The 13,639-nt window shown below is 40.5% G+C and overlaps 1 non-coding gene across 1 annotated transcript; it reads left to right on the forward strand.

Annotated features, from left to right (window-relative positions):
• Positions 1–8,964: 8,964 nt before the first annotated feature.
• Positions 8,965–9,071, forward strand: LOC131222034 (small nucleolar RNA R71). The gene has a single exon (XR_009159743.1). It is a non-coding gene; the product is annotated as a small nucleolar RNA R71 (small nucleolar RNA).
• The last annotated feature ends 4,568 nt before the right edge of the window (positions 9,072–13,639 follow it).

The following is a 13,639-nucleotide window of genomic DNA, read 5'->3' on the forward strand; positions in this document are numbered from 1 at the left end:
TGAAAACATTGCCATTATTTAGATTTTTTATCTTAACGGCCCTATAAGGATAGACATTGGTAATAGTGAAAGGGCCAGTCCAATGAGATCGGAGTTTACCTAAAAAAAGATGTAACCGAGAATTGTACAAAATGACTTTTTGGCCAGTCAAGAATGATTTTCGAAGGATGTTCCTATTGTGGAACACCTTCATCCTGTCCTTGTAAATTCTCGAGATCTTGTATGCATCATTCTATATTTCCTCTAGTTCATTCAATTGTAATTTGCGTAGTGAGCTAGCGTTGTCCAAATCAAAGTTTAAATTCTTAATAGCCCAGTAGGCTCTGTGTTCCAATTCCACAGGTAAGTGGTAAGCTTTCCCATAGACAAGTCTAAAGGGAGACATTCCAATGGGAGTTTTAAAGGCAATATGATAAGCCCATAAAGCATCGGTCATTCGGATTGACAAATCCTCTCGGCTAGGGTTAACTGTTTTTTCAAAATGTGTTTAATTTCTCTTTTGGAAATCTCAACTTGCTCACTTGTTTGTGGGTGGTATGGAGTGCTCACCTTATGAGAGTGTCATATTTCTTCAATAAATTTGCAAATAACCTATTACAGAAATGTGAGCCTCCATCACTAATAATGGCCTGAGGCGTTCTAAAAAAGGATGTTCTCTTTTTAAAATTCAATGACTGTTTGATGGTTATTATACCGACATAGGATTGCTTTGACCCGTTTAGCGACATAGTCTACTGCTAGCAGAATGTATGGATTCCTAAAGGATTGAGGGAATGGTCCCATGAAATCAATGCCCCAGTAATCAAATGCTTCAATGATTAGAATGAGGTTCAGAAGCATCATATTTTGACAGAACAATGATACCAACTTTTGACAATGCTCATAAGATTTGCAGAACTCATGAGTGTCCTTAAACATAGTGGGCCAATAGAAGCCACACTGTAGAATTTTGGCCATGGTTTTTTTAGGTGAAAAGTGACCACCACAGGCCTGAGAGTGACAGAAGGAGATGACACTTTGGTGTTCATTGTCTGGCACACATCTCCTTATAATTTGATCTAGGTAATATTTAAATAAATACAGATCATCCCAGAAGAAGTTGCATACCTCGGTGAAGAATTTCTTCTTATATTGTGAGTCCAATGTGTAGGCGTGAAACCTGTGGCAAGATATTTAGCAATATTAACCAAGGTGAGTAGGAGACTTTAAACGATTGTTCGTCAGGGAACATGTCATTTATAGGTGCTGTCTCAAGGGAATCAGGGAGGTCAAGTCTCGACAGATGGTCAGCCGCTACATTTTCTACTTCATTTTTATCTTTTATTTTCAAATCAAATTCCTGGAGTAGGAGGATCCATCTTATCAGGCAGGGCTTAGAATCATTCTTAGAAAGAAGTTACTTAAGCACTGTATGATCAGTGTAGATAATGATCTTAGATCCAATCAAGTAGGATCTAAATTTGTCCAAAGCGAATACCATGGCCAAAAGTTCCTTTTTTGTAGAAGAATAATTCACTTGGGTAGGATTTAAAGTTCTACTTACATAATGAATAACATAAGGCTTCTTTTCTTTTCTCGGGCCTAACACAGCCTCAATAGCATAGACAAATACATCACACATTATCTCAAAAGGAATGCTTCAATCGGGTGGCTGCATGATAGGTGTGGTAGTCAACATGCACTTGAGCTTAGAGAAAGCTTCTTAGTATTGTTTCGTCCACTCATATGTTACATCCTTTTGAAGTAGAATGCAAAAAGGACAAGAGAAGTGACTAAAGTCCTTTATGAATCTCCTGTAAAATCCTATGTGTCTTAGGAAGGATTGCACATCTCGTATGCTCGTGGGTGGAGGTGGGGTAGAGATAAGATCAATTTTAGTTTTATCTACCTCAATTCCCTTGGACGAGATAATATGTCCAAGAACAATTTCCTTACGAACCATGAAATGACACTACTTCAAATTTTGTACCAAATTCTTTTCCTCATATCACTTCAGCACATATTTAAGATTCTCCAAACAATCGCCGAAGGATGGACCAAAGACAGAGAAGTTGTCAATGTAGACCTCTAGATATTGCCCCTCCATGTCAGAAAAAATACTCATCATGCATTGTTGAAAAGTGGCGGGGGCATTACACAATCTGAATGGCATCCTTTGGTAAGCAAAGGTGCTAAAGGGGCATATGAATATGGTCTTTTCTTGATCTTTAAGGGCTATCTCTATCTGGTTGTAACCTAAATACCCGTTAAGGAAGCAATAGTATGAGTGACCAGTTAAAATTTGATCGATGAAGGGAAAATGAAAGTAGTCCTTCCTCATGACGGTATTCAATTTCCTATAGTCAATGCACATTCTCTAACCAGTAGCAACTCTAGTTGGCACAAGTTCATTGTTGGCATTGGTTATTGTAAGACCCGACCCGAGTGCATGTGTGTGTGTGCATTTCATTTCTCTTGGTCCCGTGGTCCTACCGGTCAAATTTCGGTGACCCACAACCCTCGGATAGTGTTTACAGTCATCCTCAAGTTCAGTCATGTTAACCCAACCCGAATCGACTTGAAACCTATGCCATCTTGTTCGCTTCATCATTATTGTTCCGATGCCGCGTCCCGTGCGTTCGTCCGATGTGTAAATCATAAGTTGTAAGTGTTTCATTTCTAGCCCTTTGATCATGATCATGTAGCCCACCTAGAGAGATATGCAAGTTTTTCCAAGATGGCCTACCCATTTGCTCAATTTCCAATACACACTACCCACACCACCTAAGATTTCAACTCCCACACTACCCACATCCTTAACACTACCCATCCAAAGTTTATAGCCACTATTTAGGTCTTCTTTTGCTAGCTCATGATGAGCTCTCTATCCAAGCCACCCTTCCCTAGAGAGAAACCATCATGGTTGCTCTTTTCTAACCATTTGCAATTATGGTTTTCCTACACCTCTCCCCTCTCTCTTCTCTCCCTCTCATTTTCTCTCTTCTCATTTCCATTTCTCCCTAGCAAGAGAGGGTGGGACATCCCCACCAGCCCTTCCATTCCAGCCCCCTTCTCCTCTAATCCCTCTCAAACCATCCATCCATATCCCATCTCACCCATTGATATAGCTTCATTGGAGCATTAGAAGCCTAGAGTTAGAGTTTTGGTAGAGATCAAGAGGTGGGTGTTCCTCTAGATGTGTGATTTCATTTCTCTAGTATATATCTTCTTATTCCTTTCATTTGGGAGGTGTAGGACCCACTAACTAATGGTGGAGATACTACACAATCCCTTGAATGTGACCAAATGGCCTATCTTATGCATGCATCTCCCATGCATGGGGTTTTCCCTTTATGGGCCCCATCATGGAGGTTTCTTTGGATTTCATAGCATAGAGGGTCATCTAGACCTTAAAATCAAGGTTGGGATGGCATCCCAACCATTCATCTTGATTATAGGACATGCATGTTGTAGATCTATGTTGTAATCCTATATCAACGAAGATGTGTGGGTGTGATTGTTCTTGGGAAGGCTCAATAGTGGCAGAGCCCTTTTGTCTTCCTCTCTCTTTTCTCGTATTTTCTCCTTGATGTGTGTGGCCCATTTGGTGGGCCTTGGGACGTCTAGAAAATCCAACAATGGTGGGATGCCCTACCACCCATTTCTTGATTTGGGGTGTCCTACTTGCTACATATTTGATGCATTTAAGGTGTTTCGGCTTAAGTTTATGATATGGACATTAGTGGGGCCCACTAAGGAAGGCCACACCATCCTTTATTTGATGTAATTTTCAAGAAATTCTGGATTGTTTGCATGGAATGTTGTATCTGATTTTTTAGCTTGGGGTTTACCCATGATTTCGATCCCTTTTCTCTCTGATGTGGGGTGTCCCTTAGAGGAGTGGATCCCACCGTGAGCTATGTTAAATCTCTCCTCCATCTGTCCATCCAAAAGCACCCAAAAGGGCAGGCCCATAGGGGTGGACGGTCCACCTTGCTGGACCGTCCAGCCGTGTTCAATAAAGGGTAAACACTAATATCAGCTTGACCTTTTGAGTTGGTGGGTCACTTTTGTGGACCCCACCTTGTTGTACCTTCAAACAAAATTTATGGCCACTCATCTCTCCCCTTTTTGAACAAGATTAGGCCCCCTTTAATGGGTGAACATTGTAAGGACAAAAAAATATTTTGTACAGCAGATTATAATTTCCTACACTGTTGTCCATGTGTTTTCTTCATGTTATGCTTGGGTTTATGCCTTCCTAATTGGCCCATAATGTGGCCCATCATGTTGGGATCCATCTTGGGTATGTGGGCCACCATTGTTCCACCCAAATAGGGGTGTATTGCAGCTAGACTGGCAGCCACAGCTGGACATTTCAGCTGGGCTGGTGTCCAGCCCTGGCTGGCCGTCCACCACTTATGGCCCACCTTGATGTGTCGTTTTATCCACACCATCCCTCCTTCCATGTGGCGCACATGGACGTGGCCCACCTCCCAATGGGACGTCCATAAGTGGGGCCCACTTTGTTGTTAACTTGGGGTAGCCGTCTAGGCCCCCATGACTGTCCACCCTAGGACGTCAGCCATATTCGGCTGCTGCTGGACCTCCAGTCCAGCAGCATGGCCCACTTGATGTATGTGTTATATGCACTCCTCCTATTTGGTGGGACCCACTGTGACATGTGTGGGTCAAAATATTTATATAAAGTAAATTATTGCTGGATTCTAGCAGGCCTAGAAATTGGATGGACTGAAATTTCAGTAATAGGCCTAAAGTTGCTACCCATAATTTTATGATTTGGGATAGCATGGCCCCCAGATTTGGGGATGTTTGTACACACATCTTGCCTTATTTTCTAGCATGCTTTGGGCTTAATTAGTGCACATTTGAGGCCCACCCTAGTTGGGTTTTATTAGGTCCATATTTTTAGCTAATTGTTGGACTTTTTGGGCCTTTTTGGGCTGGAACTTTCTAAATAGGCCCATTGGACCTTTAGGCCTATATTTATCATATTATTGTGATGAGTTTATGGGCTAAATAACACAAGTAGTTGGGCCTTTGGTTGCCCACCAAATTACCATATACTTGGGCCAAGTTATAAGGCCCAATTCACTAGAATTAGACTTAAGGGTTACCCATATAGGTTAAATAATGGGCTGCCCATTAGGCCCACCAAAATATGTGGGTTTATGACCCTTATGTTTGTGCCCAAACCTTGCTTATGGGCCCACAACATTCCTTATGAGTTGGGCTTTGTATGATTGCCTACTAGGCCCATGATTGATATAGGCCTTAGGCCTTGATTTGTATTTGGTTAGAGGCGGGGTACCTCTTGGGAACCAGTTGAGGTTGGATGTCCTCCTTGGTGATCATAAGGTAGGCCCATGGGTTTTCTATAGGTAGTTAAAGGCCCACCACAGACCCTTATTAGGATTGCTTCCCTTCTAGGCTCATATATTGTATTCCTTAGCCTTGTGAGCTACCCCAATCTATTGGGCCCCCACTAAAGGATTGCTCCTTAAAGTATCTGTCTATATATCTAGACTTGATCCCTCCTTGGGAAGGAAGAGTGTATTCCACGTCATCATCACTGTATGGTGCACCTATTTAACCCTCATGACCCATATGCATCATTGAGTGGTTGCATTGCATTTGTGTGTGATCATTGGGTTGATATGATGGAGGGATGGAGTTTTCCCCTCCTGTGCACATTGAGTGCTTGGAGCTAGTGCATGATTGGCACGCGTGATTCATGCATTTGGCATAACATCTTATGGATATTATCACCCTTGCTTCATCAGGGCCTTGCCTCCACAGGGGTATTCATGGATGATCATATGTGGACACCAGAAATATTCTTTTTGAGCATTAGGGTGCATAGGATATCCCTGGGTGAAAGCCTCTAAACTTTTAAGGTACCTAAAGGATGCCTTAACGCTGTGACCAAGTGAAAATCATAAGCGTCGGAGTACCTTACACCATTAGGCCACGTCTCCCACTGTCGTGTAGTCGATTAAGATGGGATGTGGCCTTATCCGCCTGAGTGAGAGGGCATGGCTAGGCTGAGTCTGATCAGCTCGTGAATGGGTCTGCTACTATCGAGCCTTGCTAGTGATTGACCATCCACAGGCAGGTAGTGTGGTCTTTTACACTCATTTGACTGTGTGGTCTTAAGAGCGGCAGTCATCCTGTAGTGCATTAGACCCTGGTGATACTCCTTATAATGGAACTATATGGGATATATGGACTGGTTATGAGCATTAGCATTACTTCGCATTGCATTGGTATCGGCTGTATAAGCCTTATATTGCATCGCCTTGACATGGCACCTAGTACTCAAGTATTGCATTGCATAACCTTGGTACGGCTAGTGGCATTGGCACCATTCATGTTTCCTTCTGCATTCTTCCCTACCTTCTTCTAAGCACCTTACACCACCCTCTAAGCTTTCTATAAGCTTATGCACGATTGATGTATACAAGAGATCCTAAGTCAGTACAGTAGTGGAGGAGCTGTGGATTTGGTTGGCGCGAGTTGAGGACCTATTGTAGTCCCTTCCTTCCCTCTTTCTACATATGTATTTCCTTTTGAACCTTGTACTTGCAAAATTCAAATTCATAATGGATTTTACAGTTTGTTTGTGGTTTATTTATGAGATTTACTTGCTATGATCCCGGGTATACTCTAAAGGATTGGAATTATGATATGAAAATCCTCCTTGTAGGATTCTAGGATCGGAATCCTGCCTCAGGAGCCGAGAATGGGGTGCTACAGAGGATATTGCGACCAGAACCGACTATCGGGTTCCTTGTGAGTCCGATCACCGAGTCTGGGGTATGACAGCTATGATGGTGATTCCGGACTTCTTATTCAGCCTTAACCACTTCCTTCATGTTTCGATTTAATCTATGTTGTAGTTACCGGGAGGTCTTCATGTTATCCTCTAGATAAATGCGGTGAGGACAAATCAAAGGGTCAATTCCCTTGAGGTCCACAATCGACCATCCAAGGGCTCCTTTGTGCTCAATGAGAGTAAAGATAATCATACTCTCCTGTTCTTACTCAAGGTGGAAAGAAATCACCACCGGGTATGTCTCATCTTGACCTAAATAGACATATTTCAAATCAAAGGGTAAAGGTTTTAGGTCAAGCTTTGATGCCTTGAGGTTAGATGGTAGAGACACTACATCAGTTTGGGGTAATTCTTCAAATTATGGACTCCATCGATTAGCTTCAAGTACTGGCATGGTATCCAGTATGGTTCCCATCTCCCTAATCATATCATCAACTAAATCATGGGATTGGGTCGGGCACGTCTCTAAAGGGTCAGGGGATAAGGTCAGAAGTGTTCTATCTTTCGTGAAAGAATTAATCAAGTTAATATCGTGGGCATTGTCATCATCCTCTATCTGTTTGATCATATTGAAAAAGATATTAAGCTCAAATGTTATATTCCCAAAAGACAAATTCATGACTTAATTCCTACAATTCATGATTGCATTTGATGTGGCAAGGAATGGGTGATCAAGAATGACTGGAATTTGAGTGCTCATGTCCACGATGGGTTGAGTATCCAAGATGATAAAATCTACTAGGTAGTAGAATTTATCAACCTGGACAAACACATTCTCAATTATCCCCCTTAGTACACGAACTGAGCGATTGGGGAGTTGTAATGTGTTCCAGGTGGGTTTTAATTCACCTAAACCTAGTTGTTCGTTAACCTAGTATGTGATCAGATTTACGCTTGCTCATAAGTTAAGAAGTGTGTGTTTAATCTGGTAATTCTCAAGGACATAAGAGATGGTTGGGCTACCAGGATCTTTGTAGTTTTGTGGCACATCTTCCTTTAGGATGGCACTTACTTTTTCTGTTAAGAAGATTTTCTTTTAAATATTTTACCGTCTTTTGGTCATATATAAGTCTTTTAGAAATATGGCATATGAAGGTATTTGTTTAATGGCATCCAGTAGAGGAATGTTGACCTTCACTTATTTCAATACTTCTAGAATATCCTGAGAGTTAGAGAGAGGTTTTGGTGCAATCAACCGTTGGGGAAATGGAGCAATTGGCTTGCGTTGAGGTTCCGGTTCTAAATCTTTTGTAGTACTAGATCTATCATTATTGTCTTCTTCCGAGTCCTTAGGCTTTTCAGCCCTAACCGGAATGGTTTTATCAATGGTCTTCCCACTCCTAAGAGTGGTGATAGACTTACCTTGCTCCATCTGATTTGAAGAGCTTGGGTCACTAACCTCATATTGCTATTTTGGATTGAGAAGAGGTTGAGCTAGAAGACTTCCTTTTTCCCCAATCATATTTTTTGTCTCAAGCCCTTGTATAGCCTTTGTAAGGTCTTAAAAGGCTTGTAGTATACCCTGATTGAAAAGCTCTTGATTTTGAAGATGCTTTAGAATCGGATCCTCTTGAGGTTTCCCTTGATTTAGAATTTGATTAGGGAATCCTTGAGGAGTAACAGTTTATCCATTCCTCCAACTGAAGTTCGGATAATTTCTCTAACTAGGATTGTGTGTATTGGAGGTGGGTCCTTTGAAAGGCCTTTGGTAATTATTTACGGCATTCGATTGCTCATTCAAAATTTCTTAAAAAGTAGGTATTGTTGGACAATTTTCAGTCGTATGAATATTGTAAGCACAAATACCGCAAATAATTTCCTTAGCCTTATCCCTTTTAAGTTTCATGGCCTCGAGTTTCCTTGTGAGATTAGCTACTTTAGCATTTATATCATCTTCCTCTTTCAGAAGATATATTCTTTCCCTCTCCTTTGATTGAGTAGGCTTAGAAGTGGCGCTAGGTTTTGGGGAGATGTCTCATGACTGTGCGTTTTCAGCAAGTCTATTAAAATAATCCCACACATCGTCAACATTTTTGTTCATAAATTCCCCATTGCACATTGTCCCGACCAATTGGTGCATGAAAGATGTCAGTCTATCATAGAAGAAGTTTGTGATGTGCCACGTTTCAAAACCATGTTGTGGGCATGAACTGACAAGATCCTTGAACCACTCCCAACATTGGAAGAATATTTCATTTTCCTTTTGGGCGAAGTTCATGATTGACTTTCTGAGGGTTTTCGTTTTGTGGTATGGGAAATTTTTCTTTATGAACTCCTTTGTCATGTTGTTCCATCTAACAATGGATCGTGGATGTAGTGAGTGCAGCCACGTCTTAGCTTTCTCTTTTAAAGAAAAGAGAAAGAGTTTCAACCTAATTGTGTCCTTAGACATGTTAGGAAAATAGAAGGTGGCTATGATCTCATCAAACTCTTTCAAGTGTAAATATGGATTTTTCATATTCAAGTCCATGGAATTTTGGAAGGAGTTGGATCACACTTGGCTTGATATCCATGTTTCATGAGCTTTCTGAAAAAACCATGCATCAAGGTATGTTCACCCTTGCCGAACCCTTGCCGATTATAAATAATCTCATAAAGTATGAGGTAGGGGTGCTTGATGCACCTCGTTTTCATCTTGGGTTTCCTCAACCCTAAGTTGAGGTGGATTTAGAGGTTGATTGGCAACAATAACTTCAATTGACTCTGAGGATCTCTGGTGGTGTCTAATCCTTTGATGGATAGATCCTCCTTCACTCAAGAGACGTTGAGTGCTATCACAGACCCACTTGAGCGTGAAACACTCTCAGCCCTTAAGTAAAAGCAAGTTAGTTTCTAAAAACAATTCAGAAAAACCCTAACCTAAAATTAGAAAGTAAATAAACTCTAATCTTAACCTAATTCCAAAACTAATCAATTTCAGAAAAACACAACCGTTAGTCTCTCGCAACGGTGCCAAAAACTTGTTCACAACCCCAATGTAGGGTCACGAAGTAGTAATAATCTCAGTAAGACTGAGGTCAAATCCACAGAGACTAAGCTCGTGTTTATTCTGAAAGTAACTAAATCAAAACTAGAAGAAGATCTAAATCTAAATTGGAAAAAAAGAAATAATTGTGAGGTATTTAATTAGAAACTTAAGAATTCAAAGGTGGGAACTAGGGTTTTTAGGGATCTACTTGCAGCTATTAGGATGTTTCCTTATTTGATTCAAGAAACACAATTGGAATTGGAGTCCTATCCTATCCAATTGGAAGATATATCAATAAAATCAATTTGAACTTTCATTGACCTAATTCTCAACGGATGAGATTTATGAGGATTGGAAGTGATTCCATCATCTAACCACACCCAGGAAACGATGGTGAACAACAGGATTTACTATCTTCACAATCTCAAATCAGGAAAAGAAGATACTGAAAGCTATTGCCTATCTATTGTAATTTGAGTCACAATAAACCATTAAAAACTGAAAGTATTCCTTAAATATCAAATTAGATTAAAGAAGTTTGACAAGAATAAGAATCAAACAAGAAAAACATCTCAATCATGCTACAGGCTTCACCCCTTAGCCCTAGCTAAAAGATTTAGCCAACCATAAACATGATTGGATCTAAAATCCTCAAAAAAAGCATTAAAAAGTAGGGCTATACACGAGTCAAGCTAGCTCGAAAAGCTCACTCGACTCGGCTCAACTCAGCTCGGATTGACTCGGCTTGAAAGGCTGACTCAAGGCGAGTCCAGCTTATTTACTAAAGCTCGAGTTGAGTTCAAGCCGAGTTCGACTATGGTGTATTTCAACTCGACTCAACTCGAAGCTCGAGCTCAAGCTCGACTGGCTCGAGTAATATTTTTTAATAATATATATTATATATATTATATTGATATTAAATATAATATGTATATATATATATATATATACATATTAATTTTTTAAAAAAAGTTAAAACCTAAAAGTTTTTACTAAAAAACCCTACCCGACCCTACTCTTCTCCATTCCCTCCTTTTCTTTCCCTTACTCTACTAAGGTAAACTCGACTCAACTCGAACCATTAGCTCGACTCGAACTTGACTCGAAAGCTTTGGCAAACAAGCCAAGCTTCAATGTTGAGCTTAAGGGCAAGCTCGAGCTCGAGCTTGAACTCGAGTATAACATGGATGAGTCAAGCTGAGCTTGGCCCACCTTGACTCGACTCAGCTCGATGTACAACCCTATTAAAAACTAAGAAGAAGAGAATAAGAAACTCTTGGATGAAGGCTCTACCCCTTTACTCTGCTCCTCTGAACCCTAGATCTCTTAAAAAGTACCTAGGAAACCCATATTTATAACCTAAGTTCGCAAAATCGCAACAATTTACGCAATCCGTGTAACTCTGCGTAATGCCTTCGATGTCATCAAAGGGGTTTGAATCCATAAGTTGCGCCTTTTCTCCTTTCGCACTATGTAACTCTCTGTGTCATTGAACCTTCCTTCGTTGTCATCAAGCGATGCTTCGAGTCATCGAACATGTCTTCGAGTAATCGAAAAAGCGTCTAAAATAGTCCATCAAGTTGCTTCATAATTCTTCAAAAAATTCGATGTCATCGAGCTGTGTTTGATGTCATCGAGGGAGTCTATGAGTAATCGAGAATGACACACAATATGTCTAGCGACCAACTTGATTTTCATGTAAAAATTCGATGTCATCGAACCATGGCTTCGATGTCATACAATAGTAGTCGATGACATAGGTAATGAAGTGAGTTTCAGTCCGTCGTTCTTTTGACTTGCTTCTCTACTTGGTTATCTTGGATCTTGGAGTCTTGAAATCTACAATCTTAGTCTCCAAAGATCCACTCTATGCATTGAAAATTCTTGAGCATTAAATCCATGCTTTTAGCATTCTTTTCAATCCAAGCTCTTAAATTCACCTTGCAACATAAACACGCACAAAATATACCTTTAAGCATTATCATGTTTATAAAACTAAGATATAGATGAGTGAAAATATGCAATATTTGAGTATCAACATGAGCCTTCATCTTTGAAGCATCTTGGTCTTGATGTTTTCATCTTAGGGCTCACTTGACCGACAGACTCAACACTCATGTATATTGACAAACAAGGGCACTTTCAATCTCCCCATTTGTCAATTACGTGATAAAACAACTAACAAACCATAGATATTACAAACCACTCAAGCTATTACAAATTTTTAAAAATAAAAATGGCCTTGAGTGTTGTAGCTCCCTCTTTGTTCATATTCCCCCTAAGTTCCTGCATTTAAGATTTTCAAAACAAACAAAGAACAGTAAACCTGGAGCATATAGTTCTCCTGTTAGTCATTGGCAAAGGATAGTATATGAAAGAAATAGGCCAATTAAACTAAAGTATGGAATGTTCAGTCGTATCCAAGGCTAGAGGATGAATTATCACATAAGTTCATAAGATAGAGACATATAAAGTACGAACTGTAATGTGAACTAGGCATGCCATAAGATATATACCTACTTAGAACATGAATGGCATCATCATAAGTCAAAGGGGTATAAGATATCATCATTCATTCACAAAAAAAAAAAGAACTACCCCAAGCTTGGGTAGTGTATCATCCAAAAAGACAAAAGAAGCCCTTAAGGGCATCAACGTCTAAAAAAAAAAATGTCTCATCATGACAACATACATCCACAAGGGTACACATTAATCTCATAAAGATAAAGAATTAAGACTTAATCAGATTAGCTAGTTTATCCAAAAAATAACTGATAAGTGAGCCAATGACCTTACATTTCCATCTACAGGTCAGGCTAGGTGAAAGGGCCGGTTCTGTGTGGCACAGTGTCATCGCGTTGGCATGTGATGGCTGAAATCAGGTCCTGAATCACCTTCTCCACTCACTCCAATCCTCTCTGCATGGCTCCAGTGATCTGCTCCAATTGCGACAAGTGCACATCTTGTTGGTGAAGTTGATGTATGATCGAGGCTCGACACTCGCGCTGGCCAATATGACGACGGGTGCGTGTAACTGGGGTGAACGAAACATCACTGGTTGGTTGTCTCTCATCTTCTATTTCAGCGGCCTCTGTCTCCATTGCCTTTATTTTTGTTGCCTTAGCTTCTATCTCTCCCATGGTGTCATCATGATGAGGAGTTGAAGAAGAAGCTGGTGTATCCTGCAGACCCATTCTCTTGATATTTGACAATGTGAACTTGCGAGGAGTTCTAAGGTGATTTGTAGTGGGAATCAATCCCACATGTCGAGATAGAAGGTAGATGTCACACCCCAGACTCGGTAACCGGACTCACAAGGAACCCGATAGCCGGTTCTGGCCGCAACAACCTCCGTAGTACCCCATCTTGGCTCCTGAGGCAGGTTCTGATCCTGGGATCCTATAAGGAGGATTTTCATAACCACATATTCATTCCAATGCGAACATACCCAAGATCAAAGTAAGTAAATATCAGAAATAACAAAGGGGCACGTTATAAAATCCACTATAAATTTGAAATTTAGATACAAGGCTGAAAGGAAATACATCTGATGACAAAAGAAGAAGAAAGAAGATTTGCAACACTGGGGTCCTCGGCTCAACTCCTATCCAAGCTTTGCCACTACGATGCCGACCTAGGATCTCTTACACGAATCAATAGTGCATAAGCTTATAGAAAGCTTAGAGGGTGGTGAAAGTGTGTGACAACAGTGCGCAGAAGAATAATAGGAGATACAACAGGGAAATATGATCAATGTTAATGCCATGAGCCTAGTCAAGGCTAAGTTATGAATGTAGGAAGCCATACTAAAGCTATGCAATGCAATAAGGCTTATA

Source organism: Magnolia sinica, chromosome 12 (assembly GCF_029962835.1).
Source record: "Magnolia sinica isolate HGM2019 chromosome 12, MsV1, whole genome shotgun sequence".
NCBI lineage: Eukaryota > Viridiplantae > Streptophyta > Magnoliopsida > Magnoliales > Magnoliaceae > Magnolia > Magnolia sinica.